This window comes from Sphaeramia orbicularis, chromosome 3 (genome assembly GCF_902148855.1).
Source record: "Sphaeramia orbicularis chromosome 3, fSphaOr1.1, whole genome shotgun sequence".
In the NCBI taxonomy this organism is placed as follows: Eukaryota; Metazoa; Chordata; class Actinopteri; order Kurtiformes; family Apogonidae; genus Sphaeramia; species Sphaeramia orbicularis.
In genome coordinates, this window is record NC_043959.1 from 26,850,827 (window position 1) to 26,876,870 (window position 26,044).

The window sequence follows — 26,044 nt, forward strand, 5'->3', positions numbered from 1 at the left end:
CTCACCCTAGGTCTCTGTACTGTATCACTTTATTAAAAAACATAGAGAATAGTGATGAAATTATGCCTGATTGCTCCTCATTTTGTTTTCATTTATTTGTTTGTCTAGTTTATTACTTTATAAATCCCAAAGGAAATTCAAGTATTCAGCAGCTTTGCATACAGCAGAAGAAGACAAAACAAAACAGGCAGGTTAGTAACCAGATTAACATTAAGGTTAGTATATACTTGAAAAAAACTTGCTGAAAAACTTACTCTAAAAAATTCCTGTACAATACTGTAAACAAAACACTTATTTAAAAATCTGTAGAAAACTATCTATCTATCTATCTATCTATCTATCTATCTAGAATAACAAGTGTCGGTCAAGTTAGTTAGCTACAAACAATGCGTAGTTAGGGATGAGGTAATATATTGGCCAATATTAGTATCACATATAAGATGCACGTTGTGTTGTATTAAAGGTTTTGTCATAAATATATTTGCATGTACGTAGATACCTCTGTATTATGTATAGAGATACATACCTGTATATAGAGTTTACGTGCATGTTGAGTTTTTCTTATTTTACTCTTTGTACATTTTTTCTTACATTTTGTATTTATCTTATACCAAAAACTACCAACAAAGAATTGTATTTGTTTATGTACTTGGTGAATTAAGATGATTCTTATTCTGTGTTCAAAGATAAAGTGATAAAGAACTGAAAGACTTTAAAATATGAATGAATCAATTTATTTTGGTTTGTACATTAATCATTGTACAACAATTAGTGCAATAATTATAATAAATATAAAAAACAAACAAGGAATAGGCTAGAAGCAAAAGCTATGGTTATATGTGTTTATTTATTTATTTATAATGAAGATTTTTTTTTTTTTTTGATACAGGGGGTAAATAACAAAAGCAAAATAAAGAAATAGAAGAAACATGTTTAGCGCCCAGCGACAAACAGCTAAAATATACGCAAGTATCAGTATCAGCCATGAATTTAGCAATTTGTGCATCCCTTAGTGTATTGTTACTTTTAGCTTTTAATACTTCATCAATTAATACATATTTACTTGTTGCTGTGTATATAAACTACATGAGTTCCTTCTGTCATTTCTAAGTTCTATTATTTGTCCAACCACTCCATCCTGCTGTGAACTTTCTGTTTAGCCGGAGTGCATCATCTTGTTTCACATTACTGAAGCACTGCCAAATTGCATACGTCAATACGTCAACGTCAATACGTCAATACGTCATACGTCAACCTTCTTTTTCAGTTGGAAACACTTTGCCTCTGGCCATATACTTCGCATCTCTGAGTGACAAGAACTCAAAGTAATGACAGTACTTTTAGTGGTTAGAGGTACAGGCCTTTTCCTCCTCCTCTACGCTCATTTAGCTTTTCTGGCTAACGGCCGACGTACCTGCCCGAACGTGTCACAGCATCAGATATTCTACGTAGGATGCAAAACTAATCGTGTTCTGGCAACGCAAAGGCACATGGGAAAAGTAGTTAATATCTTCTATTACATGGAGGCTTTGCAACTAATAGGGGGTGGGGAAAACAAGAAAAGTGGACAGTTGATCTTAAGCCAGGGGTGTCAAACATACAGCCAAAACCAGTCTGTCAGAGGTTCCAGTATGGGCCAAGGGATGAATTACACTGCTGAACTCAAGAAAATAATAGCAGAATTACCAATAAATAATGACAAGTCCAAATTCCACACTCTAAAATCTAATCAATAATATGCCTGTTACTGAAATTATTATGCCTTTTAGATTCAGTGTGATCTGTAATGCACAAATAAATGTAATACACATGTATAAATGACAAGTTGAGGTGTAATATTGTCATTATTTTTCTTGAGAAATTTCAGGTTCAGATTATTCACATTTTTTTAAATAAACATTTTCATAATTTATATTTTTGCTCTAAAATAAAGAGAAAAATTTAGGGTTCTCATTATTAACAGGCTATGTTTCTGTTATTTTAAGTCTCCAGCTCGCTTTAGATCAAGTCATGCTGTATGTGACCCCCTTAAATAAACTGAATTTGGTTTTGAGTTTGTTTTTTCCTGTGGGACTAGAATGCATCACCGTCCTCCAACTCGAGCATCATTGCGCCAGCTGGTGCCGCCCACTCGCGCAGGGGTCTTCCAGTAGGCGCGAGGTGCTCAGAGCGCACGAGCCTCTGCTTCAGCCTCTCATGCGGACTCAGTCACATCACTCACCGGAGCAGAGAACGGAAACAGCGCACTTTAATCACACTTTAGAACGTCTTTACAGCCAGAAAGGACATTTAAATCCAACATGGCGCATTTCTCTAAGTTTATACACGCAAAACCGGGTATTTGGTGAAGAGTCTAAATGGAAAACACGGGTGTAAAAGTCTATAATATGACAGAAAACGCCTCGTTTCCCTGTAATCATCTAAACTACCTGCAGCTGCTCCTCGTGCCAGCGGCGACGGCGCGCGACTTAATGCGCAGAGACACCGGAGCGCACGAGACCAGGTGCGGACAGTCTGCGCGCATCAAACCAGCCCAGGAAATGTATCCAACCGGCGGTAAAAATTAACTTAAAAGGTACTTTCACGACTATCTCAGTCTGTTTTGAGTAGAATATCGTTTAGATACAAGCAGAAATATTCCAGAAATTCACTCGTGCCCATGTTAAAAACGCGCCTCGGGACAGAAACGCGTCAAGTATGAAGAAGAAGAAGAAAAGAAACACCCTTAAATTTTTGTCAGGTGTTATTACATGCAGACTAAAGCAGAACGCAAACAAATACAAAGCATCACATTCATTCCCTCTGAAACAATAGGAAACATTTTGCGTCCAGATGTAGGAGTTGAATGGAAATGAATGTATATTTACCTTTTCCTCCAGAGTTTTAAGGAGACGCCGTCTGGGTTGAAAGCAGAGTAAGTGCAGGTGTTGGCCAGGTAGCACTTCCCCACTCACCTGTGTGCAGTTTGGGAGGAGGAGGAAGTGCTTCTGGCTGGGTTTCTCAGGTAAAAGCGTCTCCTCCCACGCAGCAGCTCCGGCTGAGCCTGAAGTCATTGGTGGGTTAAGGCGTTATGCAACGTGACAGTGCAAAGACAAAGACACCGCTGATTGGTCAGGAGTTCAGAGAGAATACAGGCAGATAGAACACATCTAAACATGTCGGATCCGGACAAGTGCATGTGCCTTTTGTTTGGGTTGTGTTTTAGTGGAGTGTGGTGTTTTCTGTGTCTGTAATGGAAGCCTGGGTTGAGTCAGACACACTGGGTACAGACAGACAGACAGGGAGTCTCCTCAGGTGAGACAGACATTCCCTGACAAGCATGTTTGGACCTGCTAAAGACCGGCAGGTAGCCTACTTTTCCACTTCCGAACACCCCCTCTCCTCCTACAGCTGCATCCCTCCTGAACTCACCCTGAATGATAAAAAAAACAAAACACCAGTGCAATAAAGAAAGACACACTGAAGGATCTACAGGGGTTGGACAAGATAATGGAAACACCTTCACCTCAAGATGATAATGCCCCAATCCATACAGCTAGAATTGTTAAAGAATGGCATGAGGAACATTCTAATGAAGTTGAGCATCTCGTATGGCCGGCACAGTCCCCAGACCTCAACATTATTGAGCATTTATGGTCAGTTTTAGAGATTCAAGTTAGACGTCGATTTCCACCGCCATCGTCTCTAAAAGAGTTGGAGGGTATTCTAACTGAAGAATGGCTTAAAATTCCTTTGGAAACAATTCACAAGTTGTATGAATCAATACCTCGGAGAATTGAGGCTGTAATTGCCGCAAAAGGCGGACCTACACCATATTAAATTATATTTTGTTGATTTTTTAAGGTGTTTCCATTATTTTGTCCAACCCCTGTACACAAGGACAGTGATTTATTTCAGTGTCTTGTGCTTGTTTTATGACTGAGTCAAATCTGCCTGACCAAACAGATCAAACAACTTCCCCTGACTCCGTTTACCTACCAAATGTTTAACCTACTTTACCTATTCAAAGTGTCAGTCTGTCCAAATGAAGCACCTGAGAACAAATTTAACTCACTATATTAATCCCTTTATTTACTGTCAGACTATTATTTCAGTATGAAGCCTTAAGACAAAAGTAAAACATTAAGGTGACAAACTCTTTACTTGTTGATTGAAATTATTCTTTGTATAAGTTGATTTTTTTGATGATAGCTGATAACTTAAGGAAGTGCTTGGCATCAAAATGACCTAAATATTTGTTCCTATTTTAAATCTATTTTTAATGATAGGACTTGTCACAAAAGTACAGGCTCTCTTCATGAGTTTCCATCCATTAACCCATAAAGACCCAGTGCTACTTTTGTGTCAGTTCCCAGATGAAATTTTCTCTATATCTAACCTTTCTTAAGTGATTTATCACCATTTATTATTATATTATCCTCTGTATTTTCCATTTTATCAATATAACTCAGATGTTTTCCGGTATCTAACCCATAAAGACCCTAACCAACAGCTGGTGACTCAAATCATTTACTGATCTAAACTGTTTAATACCTGCTGATCTATTAATTCTATCAATGCATGTAAATAATGGTGTAAAATACAGCTATTCATCTTTTCATGGTCAAATGATATAACCCATTTGGGCGTTCAGAGGCTCCGTAGTTACTGTGGAAACACCATCATCTTCTACAACATTGATTCAACAATAAAACTCTAAATGTACTTCAATAAATGGTAGTTGTTGGAGACGCTTATTTTTACATTCAGTTAATGATGTATTTTACTGGAAAAGTCACTTTTTCTTAAGTTTTCTCTGTTTTTGGCATAATAATCCTCAAATGTAACACCAGAATGGTGATTAAAGTATATTATCAGTAAATTAAATAATGGAAAATACCTGATTTTCACTGAAAAAGTGCAAAATTAAGAGATCAATATATAATAAATGGTGATAAATCACCTTCAAAAGGTGAAATAGAAAGAAAAAATTATTTGGGAACTGACACAAAAGTAACACTTGGTCATTAGGGGTTAATTGAGTGATCATGTAGATGTTCATGAAAGCTCAGATTAAAGTTGAGGGTTATTGTATTAAAAACAGAGAAACTGAAAGAAAAAGTGACTTTTTCAGGTAAATATATCATTAACTGAACATAAACCCAGTGTGTCCATCCACTGTCATTGATCCAATTCCATAGGTTTTACTGGTGAATCAATGTTGTAGAAGATGATGGTGTTTCCACAGTAACTACGGAGTCTTTGAACGTCAAAATGGGTCATATCTGTTGACCATGAAAAGATGACCAACTGTATTTTACACCAATTATTTACAAGGATTGATAGGATTACTGAATCAACAGGTATGAAACAGTTTACATCTGTAGATGCTTTTAGTCGGTGATGGAAGTTTGGGTCTTTATGGGTGAAGTACTAAATAATGTAATTGTCTAAAACAGACAAGTTTGCAATCTGGCAAATCAAAGTGTTTCTGATACAATAAAACAGAAATAATCAATAAACAAATTATGATTATTTAGTTAAATCATGGTAACATAATAATATTAGTATAAACCACGTACTTAAAAAATGCTTAACAAGGATTTAATACATGAATTAATGGAACATGCATTATGAATTCTTGTTTCTCACCATGAATTGATGATGAATTCTAACTGACGTACTGTGATTCTTCACATTGATGTGATTATCAGTTAATTTCATTCATTAATTCATTGAACTGCAACCGATTTAGCCAGATTCCAAAAACACTCATCTAACATCCGCCTCTCTGTAAGAATTAATGTTAAAATTGATGAATTAGTGCATTAAATCATCATGAGTCATGCATTAGTTAACCCTTTATTGGGCAAGTGACTATTTGTGGTCATTTCCACACACATTACAAGACAGTGACATGAACAGTTCCAGTGAGGACAGTGAGTCAACAGTCTCAGGTCCAATGTGGTCTACAGGGTCTGTAAGGTCCACCTCTGCATGAACAGTGAGTGGACCTGCTTTGTTAGGTACTGTGAAGTAATGGTACTAATTTAAGGAATGATGTTCAGAGGGATAAGTGATAATTTATGTTTGTGTCTGAAATAAACAAAAAATGACAATTAATGAATAATGTGGATGTTGACAGTGTTTGGGTCAGCACTTATGTTGGTCTAATGTTCTAAAAATGATGTTCTAATGTTTTAAAGTACATATTTCTTTCACCTTACATGTGTTTTCCTTGTTTTTTGTTTTTTTTTGAATATATATCCTTGGAATTGTTTTTGCCACTTATGGGCAAAGAACCAAATATGGTAACTTCTCTGATCTTGATTTTCTACATAACAATAAAAAATTTTTGAAAAATTTTACAAAAGTACTCAAGTCTTGTTTGTCCTGTAATAACACACTAAAGTTGAAATGTTGAATTTCTGAGTATTTCTGTGAGTGTCTGATAAAGGGTTAAGCATCACTCAGCTACATGATTTCTGTTCTTATTGTGAGGTGTTATCATCAGCCTCAGCTTGAATGAATGACTATAATGGTAACAGGAAAATTAATAATAGTATAGTAGTCAGTGATCGTAGCCTATAGCAGGTTGATGTTGTAATACATATGATACCCTTGCAGGAGGAGTGGAGGATTAGTGGGAGCAGTTGTTGCAATCTTTTGCAGTATTAAGGTTGAGCAGTGACAGCCCACACTGTAAAAAGTGTGATCACTGTTTTTTTTTTTTAATTGTGGCAACAAAGTGACATCATGTTGAGTCAGTCACAAAAACAACATATACATAATTTAAAGAGTGAATGAGTGTGATTTAAGGTAGATTTAAAGACACTTGGTTTTTTTTAAATTTTCATCCAATTTTTTTGATGTTTTTTAAAAGAATATGATGCATTTGGACTTGTACGTCCAAACCTTCTTCCATCGTTCAAGTATTTGGTTTGATTTTCCTCCATTTATGACTTATCTGATAAACCACAGTGAAATTTAACATCCTCACAATATCATTTCATAGTTGTGTGGTACTTTCAACAGGTCAGAAGGTAATATTCAGGGGAATTATGAAACAGTAGGTGGATTAAAAATCAAATGGAAAACATGCAGATTTGGTGCAAAGGTCTCTACTTTATAAAAATGAATTTAGTTTTGCCGAGTCTCAGGATACTTTTCTCATTATTAAAACCTTAGATTATTGAGATTCACTTGAATAATTTTACATAATTTTAGTCATGTTTTAAAAGAAATGAAACAAGAAAGTCAAGCAGAGAGCATTGGAAATATTCTGTAAAAATCCAATGACTCTAAAATGAGTTAAATAAATAATTTACTTACTTTTCACATTGAAATAGTAATACAGTTTCCTTGATTTCACTATGTTTAATTCAGATGAATATTTGGCAGAAAAACCTTTTGCCTTTGTTGTTTTTATTTTCACTCAGTCTTGGTGTTTATTGCAAATCATGGAACAACAAAAATTCAATATTCTGCTGTTGAAGTCATTTTTCTGATTCTTTGCATTAAAACTCAGAACACGACTGCAATCTGTCACCGCCAAACTGTCACAAATACAGAGGGTGAATTATAAAGTATAATTTTAAAGCTTTTACCGTGGGGTTGAATTATAATCTGGTCTGACTTATCACACATGTCTGATGGAGCTGTATTTGTGTCAGATAAACATGAGTCTCTCAACGTTCACTGGAAGCATCAAAGAAACCTCAACATTCACAGACGAACTATTTTTGTCTCCATTACCTCGACATGAGAGGAGGCCAATCCACGTGCACATATCAAAAGAGGTGAGAGCGTTATTCAGTGCTTGATATCACTTTAGATTTAAGAAATAGTGTACCAGTGAAGCTGCACCTACACATGCTCACTGCAAACTGCACATGTACTGATGCGTGGACATTGTACCAACACAGCATCATTTATCAGTGACAGGACAGCATTATTGTGTCTTGTCTAGACTAGTGGCTCCTAACCTTTTTTCCTTGGACCCCCCCCCCCCCCCCCCATCCAAGACAGCCCCCCCCCAATTCAAAACTTTCCCGTCCTTCATTAAAACTAAACTTAAGATTACTCTCGACTTTCTTTTTTGATACTCTTGAGCCATCTGCATTTTTCAAGTTTTCAGACATGATGTTTTATACAAATGTTGATACACTGACAACAGGAAGAAACAAACAAACTCGGGTGAATTATCTACCTGACCTGACAAGGCTGGTGCTCTGGCCGTGGGGGTCACAAAGTTTCAGAGGTCCAGTGGGTGTGGCTACTAAAAAGCTTGATGTTTTTAAATGCAGACAAAATATGTTTTGAGTGGGTTCAAACAGACTTTTGATTAAATTTTTGGGTGTATGACTATTTCTTTCATTAACGTCCACAAGTAGAATTTTCACAGCTTGTAACCTCAATGAGCACAAAGCCTCGCGCCCCCCCCGGGATCTCGAACCACTGATCTAGATCCAGTGCTATGGTTATGGTTTGGTTTAGGCATAAAACTAATCTGGTTGTGTCTAGAAATGGCTGAAATGTGAAAGACAAGGAGAGAAAATGCCAAACAGATAGCTAGCTAGCTAGCTAGATAGATGGATAGAGAGACAGACAGACAGAGTGACGCGGTGGTGTAGTGGTCAGCACTGTCACCTCCCACCATCCAAAGACATGCACTAGTAGGTTAATCGGTTAATCTAAATTGCCCATAGGTGTGAATGTGAGAGTGATTGGTTATTCGTGTCTATATGTCAGCAATGAACTAGCGGCTTGTCCAGGGTGAACCCCGCCTTTGCCCATAGGTAGCTGGGATAGGCTCCAGTGACCCCCCGCGAACCCTAGTGAGAGTAAAGCGGGTTCACGAGATGCATGAATGAATGAATGAATAAATAAATAAAGCATGAAACCAAACCTGAGTTCCATCATGACCACCTCAACCACCTCCTACTAACATTTATTCATGAATGAATAAATGAATAAATGAATGAATAAATGAATAAATAAATAAAGCAAGCATGAAACCAAACCTGATCTCCATCATAATCACCTCCTACTAACGTGTTTACCTACTTACCCACTTCCCTTGTCAATATCATCTATTTCCCATGTCTAATTACTTGGGCTGGTTAATACATGAAATTAATTCCATTAATTGAGGTTTTAGTTTCTTGAATTTGTGTCAAATCCTAATTCTCAAAATCAAAATTATTCCTCTGGTGACCTTTGTTGACCTGTTTTTTTTCTTATAATATATTAATTGTGAATGTGTTTCTCCAGTCATATATGCCATAAAGTTTTAATAAGATATGAATATTTTTAATCATGTGTCTGTTTCAGGGCATTCCTTTTACGAACAGGCTTTAAGTGCTAGGGGATCCTTCTGTTTTGAGTTTTTTGCCCTCCTCTCTTGTGCAATGCGTACAAACTGCCATCATGCTGGGGAGAAAACTCTTAGTAAGGAAGTGGAAGGCTTCATTGACTCCAACTTTCCCCCAGTGGCATACCTCTCTTGGTCAACTGGCAGCATTTGAAAGATTATTGTATAGACTGTTAAATAGAGTAGATGATTACAACAACAAATAGGCCCCCTACTTTTCCTACACAGGTCAATGACGTTTCCAGCTCCAGAATTTGAACTGGACTTAGTGATAAGTAATGTCTGCTGTAATCATGTATATGTGTATTATTGGCTTCATCTTTATTATTTCATGTTTCGTCTTGTTTGAGATTGTCCATGTCTTCAGTGTACTTGCACTGATAACTGGCTTAACCCTTTCATGCGTGAATTATGAGAACCTTAATCAACATTTATTTCCTGAGTATTTTTATTCCTCTTTAGGCATGAAAAAAATAATGCAACTGAAATTTTTCTAATGAACCTATTTTTTGTGAAGTTCCAAAAATGTCATCTTGACACCATGCTTTTAATTTTTGAAGCAAAGAAACATGGATTTACTGATATATCGTGTGAAAACTATGAAATAAAATTTTTTTTAATGCTGCTAATCTGCTGTTTTCTCATATTCAATCATACTCTAATACTAGTCATTACTCACTTCATGGAGATAATATGCAACAAGACCGGCCACCATGATGCTCTGTTTCATTGGCCTAGTCTTTTATTCCTGATACAGTATTTTTTATTTTTTATTGGACTGTCTTCTCTCTGTAGCACTTTGAGATTCTGCTGAATGAAAAGTGCTTTATAAATGCAATTTTATATTATTATTATTATTATTATTATTATTATTATTATTATTATTATTATTGCTTAGTCTTTAGAAATATGGAACAAAAACAAAACTTATACATATACATGATTTCATTTGCATATTTGAAAAGGAGCGGGAGGAAGTATTATTTATTTAATCCCACCCCTTCAGCACTCAAACATGTTAGTGCAGATCAGGTTTATCTAGAACATAAAGTTACAGTAATGGTATGAATGTCAGTGTATTATGGGATGGTGCATAAGTGTCCACTGTGCTGGCTGATATGGAACTAAAACAACAAAATCCATAAATATACAAGAGAAGCACTTTGAACAGCTGTCTACTGTAGTGACCAGTGTGCATGAAAGGGTTAAGGTGAGGAAATGTATATTTTGTGTGGCCTATTTTTTTGTTTTTTTAAAGAAAAAAATAATAAAGTTCAAGTTATTAAAAAAAAAAAAAAAAAATCATGTATCTGTTCATAGCCTAAAAACAATTGTTTAAAATCATACATTGGAATATTGGAAAAATATAGATCAAATTTTCTGGCTATGCTATGGGGATGTGTTGAGGGTTGAAAATATGTTGGGGGTTTGTTGTATTGTGATGGATTGCAGTAGTCAGTAAACACTACCTGAAGTTGCAGGACCTGAAATAGTGAAAAACACCAGAATTGAAGAACACACACCTCTCCTCTTCAGCTTTATTTTCTCAGTCCAAATCAAAAGACTTTTTTAAAATACAGATGAACCTGACTACATTTCATTTTGTTATTGAAAAGTGAAGCCAGTTTTCAAAGCAGTAGAGTCACACCTAGGTCATTTTGGACAAGATCATATCAGAAATTGATTATCAAAGCTGTCAGTCCTGCATTTAATCACATATTTTCTGAAAACCTTTGAGATTGGTCAAAAATTGAAGCATCATGGAATAGATTTTAAATAGATACATCATGTTGTCTCAGACCACTTGAATTAGCATGAAAGGTAGCTGTGGACTTTTTTCCCCTCAGCGACACTAAAAAACAATCAAGCACTGGTGTTTTCATGCCTTAACACCCATCCATCACTGAAGGGTTAGGATTACCTTTGAGCTGTGTTTAACCTGCTGTAGTCTGGGTTGTGTTTCAGCTACATGTTAAACACAGAAACTGACAGGGGTTTCCTTTCAAATGAAGTTTAGTGTATATGCACGTTGGCCTTATGCTTCTGTTATAACCCTAAAGCTAACCCTACACTGGGGTTGGGGCGCAAAAGGCAAGTTAAAAAGCATAAGATGTTGTCCATAAAGGTAGGATAAAACATTTTTACATCTTCTCATGAAATGATGGTGACAATGTGATTTATTATTGACATAGTGGGACCCAATATGTAATCATTGCACCAGGTCAAAGGTGATAAGTAACAATGGATTAGATTTATATAGTGCTTTTCTATGAATGCATTCTCAAAGCACACACAGTGGATCCATTATTCATTCGCTCTCACATTCACACTCTGGTGGTGGTAAACTACATTTGTAGCCACAGCTGCCCTGGGGCAGACTGACAGAAGCGTGGCTGCCAATTTGCGCCTACAGCCCCTCCAACCACCACCAAACATTCATATGCATTCATACACCAGTGTGAGTGGCAGCAATGGAGGCAAGGAGGGTGAAGTGTCTTGCCCAAGGACACAACAGCAAATGGACAGAGCGAGGTACGAACCGCCAACCCTTCAGTTATTGGATGACCCGCTCTACCATCTGAGCCATGGCCGATAAGTGATATGTATAAATTAGAGATGTCACAATGAATGCATCAGTGCAGATTAATCCATCATCATAATTATTCTGATCAAAAATTTTAACGCAATTAACCCATCTACAGCGCAGAATGACTCTGAACATCTCTGGCAACACATTTCAGGTAGTTTGTCTAAGTAGAGTTAGTGATGTGCATGCACAATGGGAAGTTGATCTGGTAGTGACAGACAGCAGAACCAACCCATAAAGATGGAAGACACTAAACAGCACATTGGTCCTCTGGATGGAAATATGAGGACAAAAAAAAACTAAGACGGAACAGTTGTTTCAAGTTTTTTTGTTTGAAGTTTTTTGTTGAAACTGTTGAAAGTGTTTAATAAACACGTTAAGGGCATATACATTCACTTCTTTCTTGAGTCTGTTTGCTCATGCAAAATGAAACGTGATTAATATAGATTAAAAATGAATGATATTTAATTGTGATTAATTGAAATTAATCCACAGCAACCCTGTGATTAATCTGAATAATTCTAATAATAATAATCTGAAAAATTTTAATCGTTTGACAACACTAACATAAATAGGAATGAATAGGTATGAAAGGTACTACGTATGAATGTGTGAATGGACAGAATGGGAAAGGGACAGGGTGTGTATGTCTTTTTTTTTTTTTTTAACCAGAAAATATCAGGTCTGCTGAGAGTCTGAGTCCTTTTAAGTCAAGGCTGAAGACTCACCTGTTCACTGCTGCCTTTGACTAAAAGGCTTTTTACTTTTTAAATTTTATATTCTCTTTCGAAACTCTGCACTGCAACTCTTACTTTAATGTGTGTGTTTTTATATTTTTGGATTTTATGTGTTGTTTTCTTACTTGCTGTTTTTAATCACCTTTTACATGTTTCTTTTATAATGTTTTAAACGTGTTTCTTCCTCCCTTGTCGTTGTATTTCAGTGTCCTGTGTGAAGCACCTTGAGCTGCCTTGTTGCTGAAATGTGCTATACAAATAAACTTGCCTTGCCTTGCCTTACTGTTTTTACTAAATACCCTTTTTTTTGCAATGTATATTGTATATTTCCCTTTTTTTACTCAAGAGGTTCAGTTTTTTTTTTTTTTTTTTACAAGTGCATCAGTATTTCATTGTATATGTTCAGTGTATATCATGAAAATAAAACGAATCTTGAATCTTGAATAAAAAGTCAACTTCATGAGCAACAGTGTAGGTGCCTGTGTAAAAAAAAGGAAAGATTATGCAACTGTTCAATGAGTGAGAATGACATGTTCAGGTGAAGACACTGTGAGGATGCCGAAGTACTGTGGAATTTTGCACGACTTCCTCAGTGAAATTAAAAGGAAAAGCCTCTTGCAGGGTGGGCAGAGAGTGTGTCTGTTGAAGTCTGCATAGGTGTGTCTGGCTTGTTAGTAGGTATGCAAAACTAAATGCTGCGCAGTCTATCAAAATCAATAACTGGTTTTTGGTGAGCAGCAGAGAGAGTCTGTTGCAGAAGGAATTGAATCAGCAGTGACAAAAGCTGTCGGACCACAGTGTTGGTTGGTTTTGTAATGTGTTTGTTCTGCTGACTTCACGAATCAAAAAGCAAGGTGTGCTGTTTGCAGAATACTTCCCAAATGGGCGTCAGTGTGTACACGAGTGACTGATGAGTGAAATCCAAGCCATCCTACTGCGAGAGCAAGACCAGGCCGAGGGAAAATGGCAATAGAAACGTGCATTTGCATGATCTGGGCTTAGACTGCCTATTGTTGTGCTCCCCTGAGTGAGACTTCCATAGCCCTGGGTGTTGTTTTACAGGCCACACCCAAACCTTCCAGAATACTCACCTACTCTCCACTAGGACCTGTGAAATACAAGACACATGTCTGGTAAAACAGATCCAGCAACCAGCATAGAATTAACACAATGTATGTATTAGAAACATCCTGATAAAATAACAGTAATGCACAAAAAAGAGAAAAAGTTATGGGTCTATTCTATGGCAGATTATAACATAGTTACCTCCACCAAGGAGGGAATGTTTTTGCTGGCGTTAGTTTGTTTGTCTGTTTGTCTGTCTGTGTGCAAAATAACTCAAAAAGTTATGGACGGATTTGGATGAAAATTTCAGGAAATGTTGATACTGGCACAAGGAACAAATGATTAAATTTTGGTGGTGATCGGGGGTGGGGGGGGCCACTGATCTGCCTTGGCGGAGGTCTGCGCTGTATGAGTGCTTTTCTAGAAAGGACAGCGCAGACCTCCGCCAAGGCAGATCAGTGCCCCCCCACCCCACCCACCCCCGATCACCACCAAAAGTTAATCATTTGTTCCTTGTGCCAGTATCAACATTTCCTGACATTTTCATCCAAATCCAGGGCACTGATCTGCCTTGGCGGAGGTTTGCGCTCTCCAAGTGCTCCGAGAGAAGAGAAGAGAAGAGAAGAGAAGAGAAGAGAAGAGAAGAGAAAATGGATTAAACGGTATTAAATATTTTAGATCAGCAGATGCTTTTGGTCACCAGTGGATGTTTGGGTCTTTATGGGTTAACTACCTTTGGTCTCTCAGCATTTCAGTTTTCTTCTGCATAAGAATGGAATCATCTGCAACAGATACTAAAACTCAAATCACATCATGTATTGCACTCTTCTATAAAACATTTAGTGAGGGGAGCACTTTGTGACTGTTGCACCTGCTTTTACAACGATTTTGTACATGTTACTGTTGACAGGTGGATCGGTGCAGTGTCTGCAGTGATGTGGTGGTTGTACCAGTCGTAGTAAAGAAGGAGCTGAGCCGAAAGGCAAAGCCCTTGATTTACCAGTCAGTCTACGTTCCTACTCTCACCTATGGTCATGAGCTTTGGGTCATGACCAAAAGGACACGATCCCAGATACAAGTGGTCAAAATGAGTTTCCTCTGTAGAGTGGATGGGCCTTAGGGATAGGGTGAGGAACTCAGTCACCAGGGAGGAGCTTGGAGTAAAGCTGCTGCTCCTCCACATTGAGAGGTGCCAGCTGAGGTGGCTCGGGCATCTGTTTCAGATGCCTCGTGGACACCTCCCTGGGGAGGTGGTCCGGGCATGTCCCACCAGGAGGAGACCTCAGGGAAGACCAAAGACACGCTGGAGAAACTATGTCTCTCAGCTGGCCTGGGAATGCCTTGGGATCCCCCCGGAAGAGCTAGAGGAGGTGTCTGGAGAGAGGGAAGTCTGGACAACCCTGCTTAGACTGTGGAAGAAAATGGATGGATGGATGGATGTCACTGTTATGAAAGGTTTCATTTAATTTGTTGTGGATTTATGCCTGTTTGTTCCTCTGACATGTCCAAATAAAGGTCAACTTAAAAAAAAAAAAAGTCATTCTGTTGGGACAATGTAGAATGAGGCCTGGCTTCAGCTTCAGGGAAAAGCTGTCAACTTGATGGCAAAATACAACATGTCTCTGCAGGTGCAGGTCAAATATGTAGACACTGATGCAGCCCCAGACCATCACAGATGCTGTTTTTGCACCATTTCCTGTTATCAGTCTGGATGGAAGTCAGTATCTGTTTTCCCTTAAGTCAAGCTGAACCATTGACTCCACAAACAAATACAAACAAACATATGTGGGCCTCAACAAGACAGCAAAAGTCAGATTTGAGATGCTTGTGCTTGTCTCAACACAGAGCCACTGCTGAATCTGAGCCAAAATTTGTGGCATTCAGACCAGTTCTTGTGTAAGAAAGTGGGAACTGGTTTATGATTTCATTTAACAAAGCAGTTTCCTTAGAAATCATCCATCTTCTGGTGACGTAATTGAACACTTGTTTAGTCTTGTTATGCAAATGCTTCTAGTTTATCTACTGATATACCAAAACTTATCTGTTCTTTTTGCCAAACACAAAACACATGTTAAGGTATAGTATACTCTGCCCTTTAAATATGAATGGTGTGGTCTCTTAGTGTAGATAGTGCAACACAGCTGTAGGGGAAGAAGCTTTCTTTCTGTTTTGGGAATTCTGGAGAATTCTGAATAAAGAAGTTTAATATTGTCCAACATGAATGCCATTAATCTTTCGTCGTAATATTTTCTATTTCTCACATTTTCTAAAAACTCCAGGGCAGGCAATACACAGGGGGGTTTTACAGACGGAGAAAGTCGATTACTGAAAGTGGAAAGAAAGTCAGTGAAAGTCAATGAAAAAGTGAGTTTACACATAATTATTTAAAGGTTCAATGAGTGATGTTTAGTTGTATCTAACTGATGGTGAGGCAGTAGATTGAAACAACATTTGAGCCAGTGTTTTTAAGTAGGAAATTAACTTTACTTCACATGTAAATGAAGAAGAGGATGAAGTACATGGGTGTCACTACATCTTGAAAAAACGGGCTTAAAAAACACATTTGCGACTGGGGGGTGGGGTGGTAGTGGTGAATATTTCGTAAGATAAGATTGGGGTAAGGGCTGTGGCTGTGATGTACCTTAGTTAGTACCCCCCCCCACCCTGTTCTCTGTCCCATACATCTCTCTCTCTCTTTTTACGGATGTATGGTTGCAGGCACCAATGCTGAAGGGGACATGTATTTGCTCATATGCTTATTTAAAAAAAAAAAAAAAAAAATGGTGTGCTCAGAGATTCGGGGCTACTGCCATGGCTAATGCCCAGGTCCAACAACGCCCATGAAAAAGTACCTTAACCCATAAAGACTCAAACATCCACTGTCGACCAAAACCATCTACCGATCTAAAATATTTAATAACTGTTGATGCACTAAAACTATCAATACATGTAAATAATTGGTGTAAAATGCAGTTTGTCATCTTCTCATGGTCATCAGATATGACCCATTTGGATGTTCAGAGGCTCCGTTGTGAACATGGAAACACTGTCATCTTCAACAACATTGATTCACCAGTAAAACCCATGGAGTTGGATCAATGACAGTGGATAGAGACATTTGTTTTACGATAAGTTATTGATATCTTTGCTGAAAAAGTCAATTTTTCTTCAGTTTTCTCTGTTTCTGACATAATAACCCTCCACTTTATTCTGAGCTTTCATGAACATCGACATGATCAGTAAATTAAATGTTGGAAAATGCTTGATTTTCACTGATAATTTGCAAAATACAGAGGATAATATCACAATAAATGGTGATAAATCATTTAAGAAAGATTAAATAGAGATAAAAATTCATTTGGGAACTAACGCAAAAGTCTTTATGGGTTAATACCTTACCCAAAATGGAGAAACGATGAAAAAGCCCATTCTGATCAAATTTAAAACATGGCTCCTTAAACCTGCAACCTGCTTCCTCTGTAGATATAAACCACTCAGTCGTAGGTAACCAAAATTTCCCCCAAAATTCTGGTACTTTATACACACTGGACATTTACTGCCTTCAAACACAACCTTTGCCTTTCTGGGTTTGGGTTGGGGATGCATCTAAATCACAGGTGTCAAACATGCGGCCCGGGGGCCAAAACCGGCCTGCCAAAGGTTCCAGTCTGGCCTGCGGGATGAATTTGTAAAGTGCAAAAATTACACTGAAGATAGGACATCACACTTGAAAATAATATCATAATAACCTATAAATAATTACTCCAAATTTTCTTCTTGGATTAATGTGAAAAAACAATATGACATTATGCTTATAAATAATGACAACACAGATTTTTCTCTGTGATTTAGTGCAGAAAACATTAAATTATGAATATATTTACATTAACAAACAATCCTTTAACAATAAAATGCGAATAATCTGAACAAATATGAACAACCTGAAATGTCTAAAAAAACATCAAGTGCATTTTTAACTATATTCTACCTGCTACTAAATGTTTTGTGCCTTTGTAGATCTGATCTGTAATGTATATATGTAAGGCACAATATTGATAAAATTTTACTTATTTTTCTTAACAAATTTAATTTTTTCCAGGTTGTTCACATCCTTTTTGTTTGGATAGTTTGTAAATGTAAATAATGGCATAATTTAATGTTATTTTTTGCACTAAAACAATTTGGAGTTGTCATTATTTATTGGCTATCATGCTATTGTTGCACTGGTCCCATCCACTTCAGATCAGATTGGCCTGAATGCAGCCCCTGGCCTAAATGGATAATTTAACATTCACATCCATCTCACAAACATCTTTGGTCAGCTGTCAGGATGTGAAAAAGAAGACGAGAGTTGGCAGGAGCAAACTCTCTTTATATATTATTTCTGGCACTATTATTGTCACTTTCTGCCTCGAGGGGGGAAAATAAAGTCGTGGAAAAAATTCTTAGACCATCCTTGTTTTCTTCAATTTCTTGTTCATTTTAATGCCTGGTACAACTAAAGGTAAATTTTTTTTGGACAAATACAATGATAACAACAAAAATAGTTCATAAGAGTTTAATTTAAGAGCTGATTTTCAATAGCTTTCTTGATAATAACCAAAATCACTTCAGGTCTTACACAAATAGCTATGGCATTGTACTGACAAAAACAGTGCTTTTAGGCATTCCATGTTTTCTTTTCTGTCTGTTTTAGTCACATGATACACACAGGAGTTAGTACTTGATTGCATAACCATTGTTTTTGATGACTTTTGAAGGTCTAATTTAATGGTTGTGCTTTTTCTGTTGTTGCCCCAAAGCTGTGGAACCAGTTGTCCTTAGATGTTAGACAGGCTCAGTCTTCTACCTGTCTTTAAATCATGTCTAAAAATGCACTTTTTCTCATTGGCTTTTAATCAATAAGTGAGATGTTTCTTGTTTATATTTCTTATGCTGTTTTTATCAGATTTTAATTTGTCTTTAATTTTGTTATTCTTAGCCTGCTTTGCACCCTGTGTTATCACTGTTTTTACTTACTTATTTACTTATTTAATTCCTTGTTTTATGATTACCGTACAACACTTTAGCCAGCTGTAAAGTTCTTAAAGTGCTTTATAAATAAAGTTGGTATGGTATGGTATGGTATGGTCTAATAATTTTTTCCGTGACTGTATTTATTGCTATAAATTCTCCTGCTTCTCCAACTACTCAAGTTCCAAGAAATATATACCACTTTTTTTGTTCTTTTTCATGCTAAAATCAAGTCTGAACTTTGTGTTATCTTATATCTGAGTGGTAGATGAGCCCAAACACCATCCTGTCCCCAAAAGGCCAGTGAGAGAAAATTCTGTCTGCACAATAAAAACAGGCATTTGAAGAGTTGACGGACCAACAGAAGTGAAGGTGTGATTTTCTCAGTGTCTCTCAACTCCAGTCATTTCGCGTACCTCTGTATTTTCACATCTCCTGAACACTGAACAAATCAAGCTTTGGACCTTTGGTGAAAATGGACCAGGAACACAACAATATTGTGCTAATGACGACAACAAAATGTGTGTGCTCTGATAAATGAAAGGGTTTAATCCCAAATGTTCATTTTTTCACAGACCTCTGGTGTCAAGAAACTGATTAGGTTATTCTTATCTGATTATCATTGTTGCAAGGAGATGTATGGACTAGAGTTAATGAATAAAAATAAGTATAACTGTGAACAGTGAGTCAGGATTATCCATGTCATTATGGGTACAGCACTAATTGAATCTAATTAAATGACTTTTACCCAATGTCATAGGTACAGTTGTTTACCAGTCCTAGTTTTTAAGCCTTTTCTGTGTTTTGATTATTATCTGTCATAGCTTTTTCACAGTTGTCCACTTATATGGTAATAATAATGGTCTAAAAATTGCGACAGTACTTTTTATTGAAGAAAAGCATCCCATTTTCTTGCAGGACGACACTCAAACTCCATCAACGTGCATTTGAATCTCCCAAAATCTCCACACCTAATACTGAAAATACTGATATGAACATGAATAGACTGTTGAGTAGAAGTACAGTTGACGTTGGCAGCTTGGAGAGGATAAAACATGTCAAAAGCATGGTGAAATTAATGCAGAAAAACTTTTGCAAACCCAGACAGCACCTCTGAAAACCTAGAGAAAACCATGGATGCAGTTACTGGCAGAAAAACAAGTCATTTAACAGTTAATATGCAAAATGCTGGTGGTTACAAATGTGTTGCATCCCAATATAATTTTTTGCATCATTTCCTTATGTGTAGAAAATGCATTTCCCTCCAAAATAGATGTAAAGAGTATGCATGAAATTTGCAGGGACAAAATGTAATGTATATTATACCACAATACCAAAAATATTAGTTCAGTTTCAGTTTTAGCTCAAAAACATCCTGGTGAGGGTTAGGAAATGATCATGGTAAGTGGCTTTTTTTGTTTTGTTTGCAGAAAATTTGGAGAAAAAAAGAAAAATCAAACTGCAATAATAATGTATATACTGGTTGGTTTATTTTGTTCCTTGTAGAAATAGACCATTAGAGTTAATTTTCCCATAATACTTGGCTGTATTTTGTTGTGTAAAAATACTTACAGGTATAATGTAACAGCCAACCATACCAAGATGGGTGGCCAAGCAGCTTTCAATCAAGGAAATTTAACAATATTTAACCACAGCAATAAAAAAAAAAAAACAGCTCTAAATTTGGCTTAATTTGATGTTTTTACTCCCCCTTGAACTGCCACCTTATCGTGGTGGGGGAGTTTGAGTGCCCGAATGATCCCAGGAGCTATGTTGTCGGGGGCTTTATGCCCCTGGTAGGGTCTCCCAAGGCAAACAGGTCCTGGGTGACGGGCCAGACTAAGAGCAGTTCAGAAGCCCCTGTGAGTAAACATCAACAGAAGAAAGTGATGTCGCCCGGTATGGCGCAGCCGGGGCCCCACCCTGGAGCCAGGCCTGGGGTTGGGGCTCGAATGCGAGCGCCTGGTGGCCGGGCCTATGCCCACGGGGTCCGGCCGGGCCCAGCCCGAAGGAGCGACGTGGGCCCGCCCTCCGATGGACTCACCACCCATCGAGGGAATCATAGGGGCCGGGTGCAGTGTGGATTGGGTGGCAGTCGAAGGCAGGGAGCCCGACAGCCCGATCCCCGGACACGGAGTCTAGCTCTTGGGACATGGAATGTCACTTTGCTGGGGGGGAAGGAGCCAGAGCTGGTGAGGGAGGTTGAGAGATACCGTCTAGATATAGTCGGGCTCACCTCCACACATAGCTTGGGCTCTGGAACCCAACCCCTCGAAAGGGGCTGGACTCTCTACTTCTCTGGCGTTGCCCGCGGTGAGAGGCGGCAGGCTGGTGCGGGCTTACTCATAGCCCCTCAGCTCAGCCGCCATGTGTTGGAGTTCACCCCGGTGAACGAGAGGGTCGTGTCCCTACGCCTTCGGGTTGGGGACAGGTGCCTCACTGTTGTTTCAGCCTACGGGCCGAACAACAGTGCAGAGTACCCGGCCTTCTTGGAGTCCCTGGGAGGGGTGCTGGATGGTGCTCCGACTGGGGACTCCATTGTTCTCCTGGGCAACTTCAATGCCCACGTAGGCAACGACAGTGAGACCTGGAGGGGGGTGATGGGGAGGAACGGCCTCCCTGATCTGAACCCGAGTGGTGTTCTGTTATTGGACTTCTGTGCTAGTCACAGTTTGTCCATAACAAACACCATGTTCGAACACAGGGATGTCCATAAGTGCACTTGGCACCAGGACACCCTAGGCCGGAGGTCAATGATCGACTTCATTGTCGTATCATCAGACCTCCGGCCGCGTGTTTTGGACACTCGGGTGAAGAGAGGGGCAGAGCTGTCAACCGATCACCACCTGGTGGTGAGTTGGATCCGCTGGCGAAGGAGGAAACCGGACCGACTCGGCAGGCCCAAACATGTTGTGAGGGTCTGTTGGGAACATCTAGCAGAGCCTGATGTCAGTGCGGTCTTCAACTCCCACCTCCGGGAGAGCTTCTCCCAGATCCCGGGGGAGGCTGGGGACATTGAGTCCGAGTGGACCATGTTCTCCACCTCCATTGTCGAAGCGGCTGCTCGGAGCTGAGCAGCAAGGTCTCCGGTGCCTGTCGTGGTGGCAATCCCTGAACCCGGTGGTGGACCCCGGAAGTAAGGGATGCTGTCAAGCTGAAGAGGGAGTTTTATCGGGCCTTGTTGGCCCATGGGACTCCCGAGGCAGCTGATGGGTACCGGAAGGCCAAGCGTGCTGCAGCTCGGGCGGTTGTGGAGGCAAAAACTCGGGTCTGGGTGGAGTTTGGGGAGGCCATGGAGGAGGACTATCGGTCGGCCTCGAGGAAATTCTAGCAAACCATCCGGCGCCTCAGGAGGGGAAAGCAGTGCGCCACCAACACTGTTTACAGTGGAAGTGGGGAGCTGCTGACCTCGACTGGGGATGTTGTCGGACGGTAGAAGGAATACTTTGAGGATCTCCTCAATCCCACTGCCACGTCTTCCATAGAAGAAGCAGAGGCTGAGGTCTCAGAGGTGGACTTGTCCATCACCCAAGCTGAAGTCACCAAGGTGGTTGGCAAGCTCCTCGGTGGCAGGGCACCGGGGGTGGATGAGATTTGCCCTGAGTACCTTAAGTCTCTGGATGTGCAGGGACTGTCTTGGTTGACACGTCTCTGTAACATCACGTGGCGGTTGGGGACAGTACCCCTGGATTGGCAGACCGGGGTGGTGGTTCCCCTTTTTAAGAAAGGGGACCGGAGGATGTGCTCCAACTATAGGGGGATCACACTCCTCAGCCTCCCGGGGAAAGTCTATTCCAGGGTACTGGAGAGGAGGATCCGACCGATAGTTGAACCTTGGATTCAGGAGGAACAATGCGGTTTTCGTCCTGGTCGTGGAACGCTGGACCAGCTCTATACTCTCCATCGGGTGCTCAAGGGTTCATGGGAGTTCGCCCAACCAGTCCACATGTGTTTTGTGGATCTGGAGAAGGCGTTCGACCGTGTCCCTCGTGGTATCCTGTGAGGGGTGCTTCGGGAGTATGGGGTCCGGGGCCCTTTGCTAAGGGCAGTCCGGTCCTTGTATGACCGAAGCAGGAGCCTGGTTCGCATTGCCGGCAGTAAGTCAGACCTGTTCCAGGTGCATGTTGGTCTCCGGCAGGGCTGCCCTTTGTCACTGGTTCTGTTCATAATTTTTATGGACAGAATTTCTAGGCGCAGCCAAGGGCCGGAGGGGGTCCGGTTTGGGGACCACAGGATTTCATCTCTGCTTTTTGCAGATGATGTTGTCCTGTTGGCCTCATCGAACCTGGACCTCCAGCGTGCACTGGGGCAGTTTGCAGCCGAGTGTGAAGCGAGTGGGATGAGGATCAGCACCTCCAAATCCGAGGCCATGGTTCTCGACCGGAAAAAGGTGGTCTGCCCTCTCCGGGTCGGTGGGGAGTCTTTGCCCCAAGTGGAGGAGTTTAAGTATCTCGGGGTCTTGTTCATGAGTGAGGGAAGGATGGAGCGTGAGATTGACAGACGGATCGGTGCAGCGTCTGCAGTGATGCAGTCGCTGTACCGGTCTGTTGTGGTAAAGAAGGAGCTGAGCCGAGAGGCGAAGCTCTCGATTTACCGGTCAATCTACGTTCCTACTCTCACCTATGGTCATGAGCTTTGGGTCATGACCGAAAGGACAAGATCCCGGATACAAGCGGTCGAAATGAGTTTCCTCCGCAGGGTGGCTGGGCACACCCTTAGGGATAGGGTGAGGAGCTCAGTCACCAGGGAGGATCTCGGAGTAGAGCCGCTGCTCCTCCGCGTTGAGAGGGGCAGCTGAGGTGGCTCGGGCATCTGTTTCGGATGCCTCCTGGACGCCTCCCTGGGGAGGTGTTCCGGGCATGTCCCACCGGGAGGAGACCTCGGGGAAGACCCAGGACACGTTGGAGAGACTATGTCTCTCGCCTGGCCTGGGAACGCCTCGGGGTCCCCCCGGAAAAGCTGGAAGAGGTGTCTGGGGAGAGGGAAGTCTGGGCATCCCTGCTTAGACTGTTACCCCCGTGACACGGCCCCGGATAAGCGGAAGATAATGGATGGATGGATTGATGTTTTTAGGACTTTTTATTCATGTTTCCCATGTGGTAATAAAATGTACTAAGTTACATTACGCTGATTAAGTTATTAAAATAGTTGCTTGTTACATTTTTAACAGGATAACTAGTAAAATCTATAACCTACTACATTTCAAAACCTTTCCGTTAAAGCTGTTGAGGTTGTAAATGGTATGAAGACGTGCACCCTATCTATACTAACATGGATCTGGATAAACTATACAACTACAACTGTTGCACCCTCAAAATGAACATGCAGAAACGTGTACATTTTGCAACTTTTATTAAAAAAATACATCCCAATTCAGCACAAGCACCTTTAGCTTCTACTACCACTTACTACTTACTACAACTACTATTACTACTACTACTACTACTACTACTACTACTACTACTACTAAATATAATAATGCAGTATTTTGTAAAATATAGTCGAAAACACCATATTTCTGTGGACAGGGTGTTCAACAAAAGGATCCAAAATCCATTTTCTGAATATGGGAGTGTTTATATGAAGGGAATCAGGCATGAATGAATGGGTAAATGGGGGATTTTTATTATTAATGCATCCACTAACATGAAAAGCCATCTTTCAAGCCTTCATCCGGATCAGGTTTCAGTTTTATCTCACCATGTGCTCTGTTGCATGTTCAGATGGTGAAAGTACAGGCTCTGAATATGTTGTATTTTTATCATTAGGAAGGAATGGTTCATCACATCTTTGCTCCTCATCTAATGGGCTTTTGAACACATTTTGTGTCTTTACATAGAATGGAGTACCAGACACTAAAGCAGGTTTTATATTGTGCTTCATAACTGTGCTATTAGAGCAGCTTCTGGAGGTGAGAGGCAGGTTACACACTTCTGTAGAACCAGGCGATCCCCTCTTTCAGTGCAGTTTTTTCCTTATTCTTCTGCATTGGTGCTGTTTGTGGATCCATATCTACTCTACAGCCCAGTTCAGACCAACATTTTTTTTTTATAATTTAATTTTAACACCAAATTAGTAGCGTTTTTATATATATATATATATATATATATATATATATATATATATATATATATATATATATATATATATATATATATATGTATGTATGTATGTATATATATATATATATATATATATATATATATATATATATATATATACATATATATATATGTATGTATATATATATATATATATATATATATATATATATATATATACTTTTATCTCAGATTTTATTGTGTGCATTATTTATTTATGGGTTTTTAAATATTTTTATTCTGACTATTTTATTCTGTCTAAGTGTTTTATCCTTTTTTTTTTGTTTTAGAGACCAATGCATCATCACTTTATTTTTACATTACATCCATGATGGAAATGTTTAAGTAACAAAAAAAGAATCTGAAAAATTCCCGATGAAATAAAACATTTTTGGACGTGGCAGGAATTAGTCGTACCAGTGTGATGATTCAGCTCTATGCAACCTATTGATAAAGTTTAATGTTATGTTTGTTTTTTGGGTGTATATAAATTATACTTATATTTCTGCGTAATAATATAAAGTCAGAAGCAAAATTATTTAACATTAAGTGTCAGGCATTAGAGTATACATATGTTTAGACTGGAAGCTTATTATTGTTGTTCATTATTTAAGGGGTGGGAGTTTATAAATTATACGTCTTCTCACTCCTTTTCGAATATATATATATTTTATGTCTTATGTTTAAATGTTTTGACTGTTTTTTTATTTTGTTTTTTTGACATTCATATTCAAAATAAATACTTTAATCAATCAATCAATCAATCAATCAATCACATGTTTTTCTCAGTGTTTCGCTGCTGTATTTCACCCACTGGCATTCTCTGTCCCTCTGATTAAACTTTGTTTTGATAGATGGTGTTTTTTCTGCTAATGTGATTATGAGGCAATATCAGCTCAATAAAATTCTGTAGTGGAACAGGTTGGAACAAAGTCAGACAAATGGTGAAATAAGCTCTAAATTTGACACATGAATATTTGTCTTGGCAACTTTAAAAAAAAATGACAGATTTTTTTAACATTGCTGCCAAATGTGTCTACTGGAAAACATTTGCTTGTAGAAACATGTACTGGGTTAATTTGGTTGATCTGGGTTGTTTTGTTCTGACGCATCTTTATTTTTCCCCCTTTGTCTTTTGTGGGTTTTTTGTTATAATTCTTACTTTACACTTTTGGGTGATTATTGCTCT

The 26,044-nt window shown here is 39.1% G+C and overlaps 1 protein-coding gene across 1 annotated transcript in view; it reads right to left on the reverse strand.

The window, feature by feature from the left end:
- ano1a (anoctamin 1, calcium activated chloride channel a) overlaps nucleotides 1–3,035 on the reverse strand; it is a 127,456-nt gene extending 124,421 nt beyond the window's left edge. Inside the window, exon 1 of the mRNA XM_030127162.1 lies at nucleotides 2,868–3,035. The gene's annotated coding sequence lies outside the window, so the exon portion shown is untranslated. The remainder of the gene's footprint in view (nucleotides 1–2,867) is intronic.
- Between the last annotated feature and the right edge of the window lie 23,009 nt (nucleotides 3,036–26,044).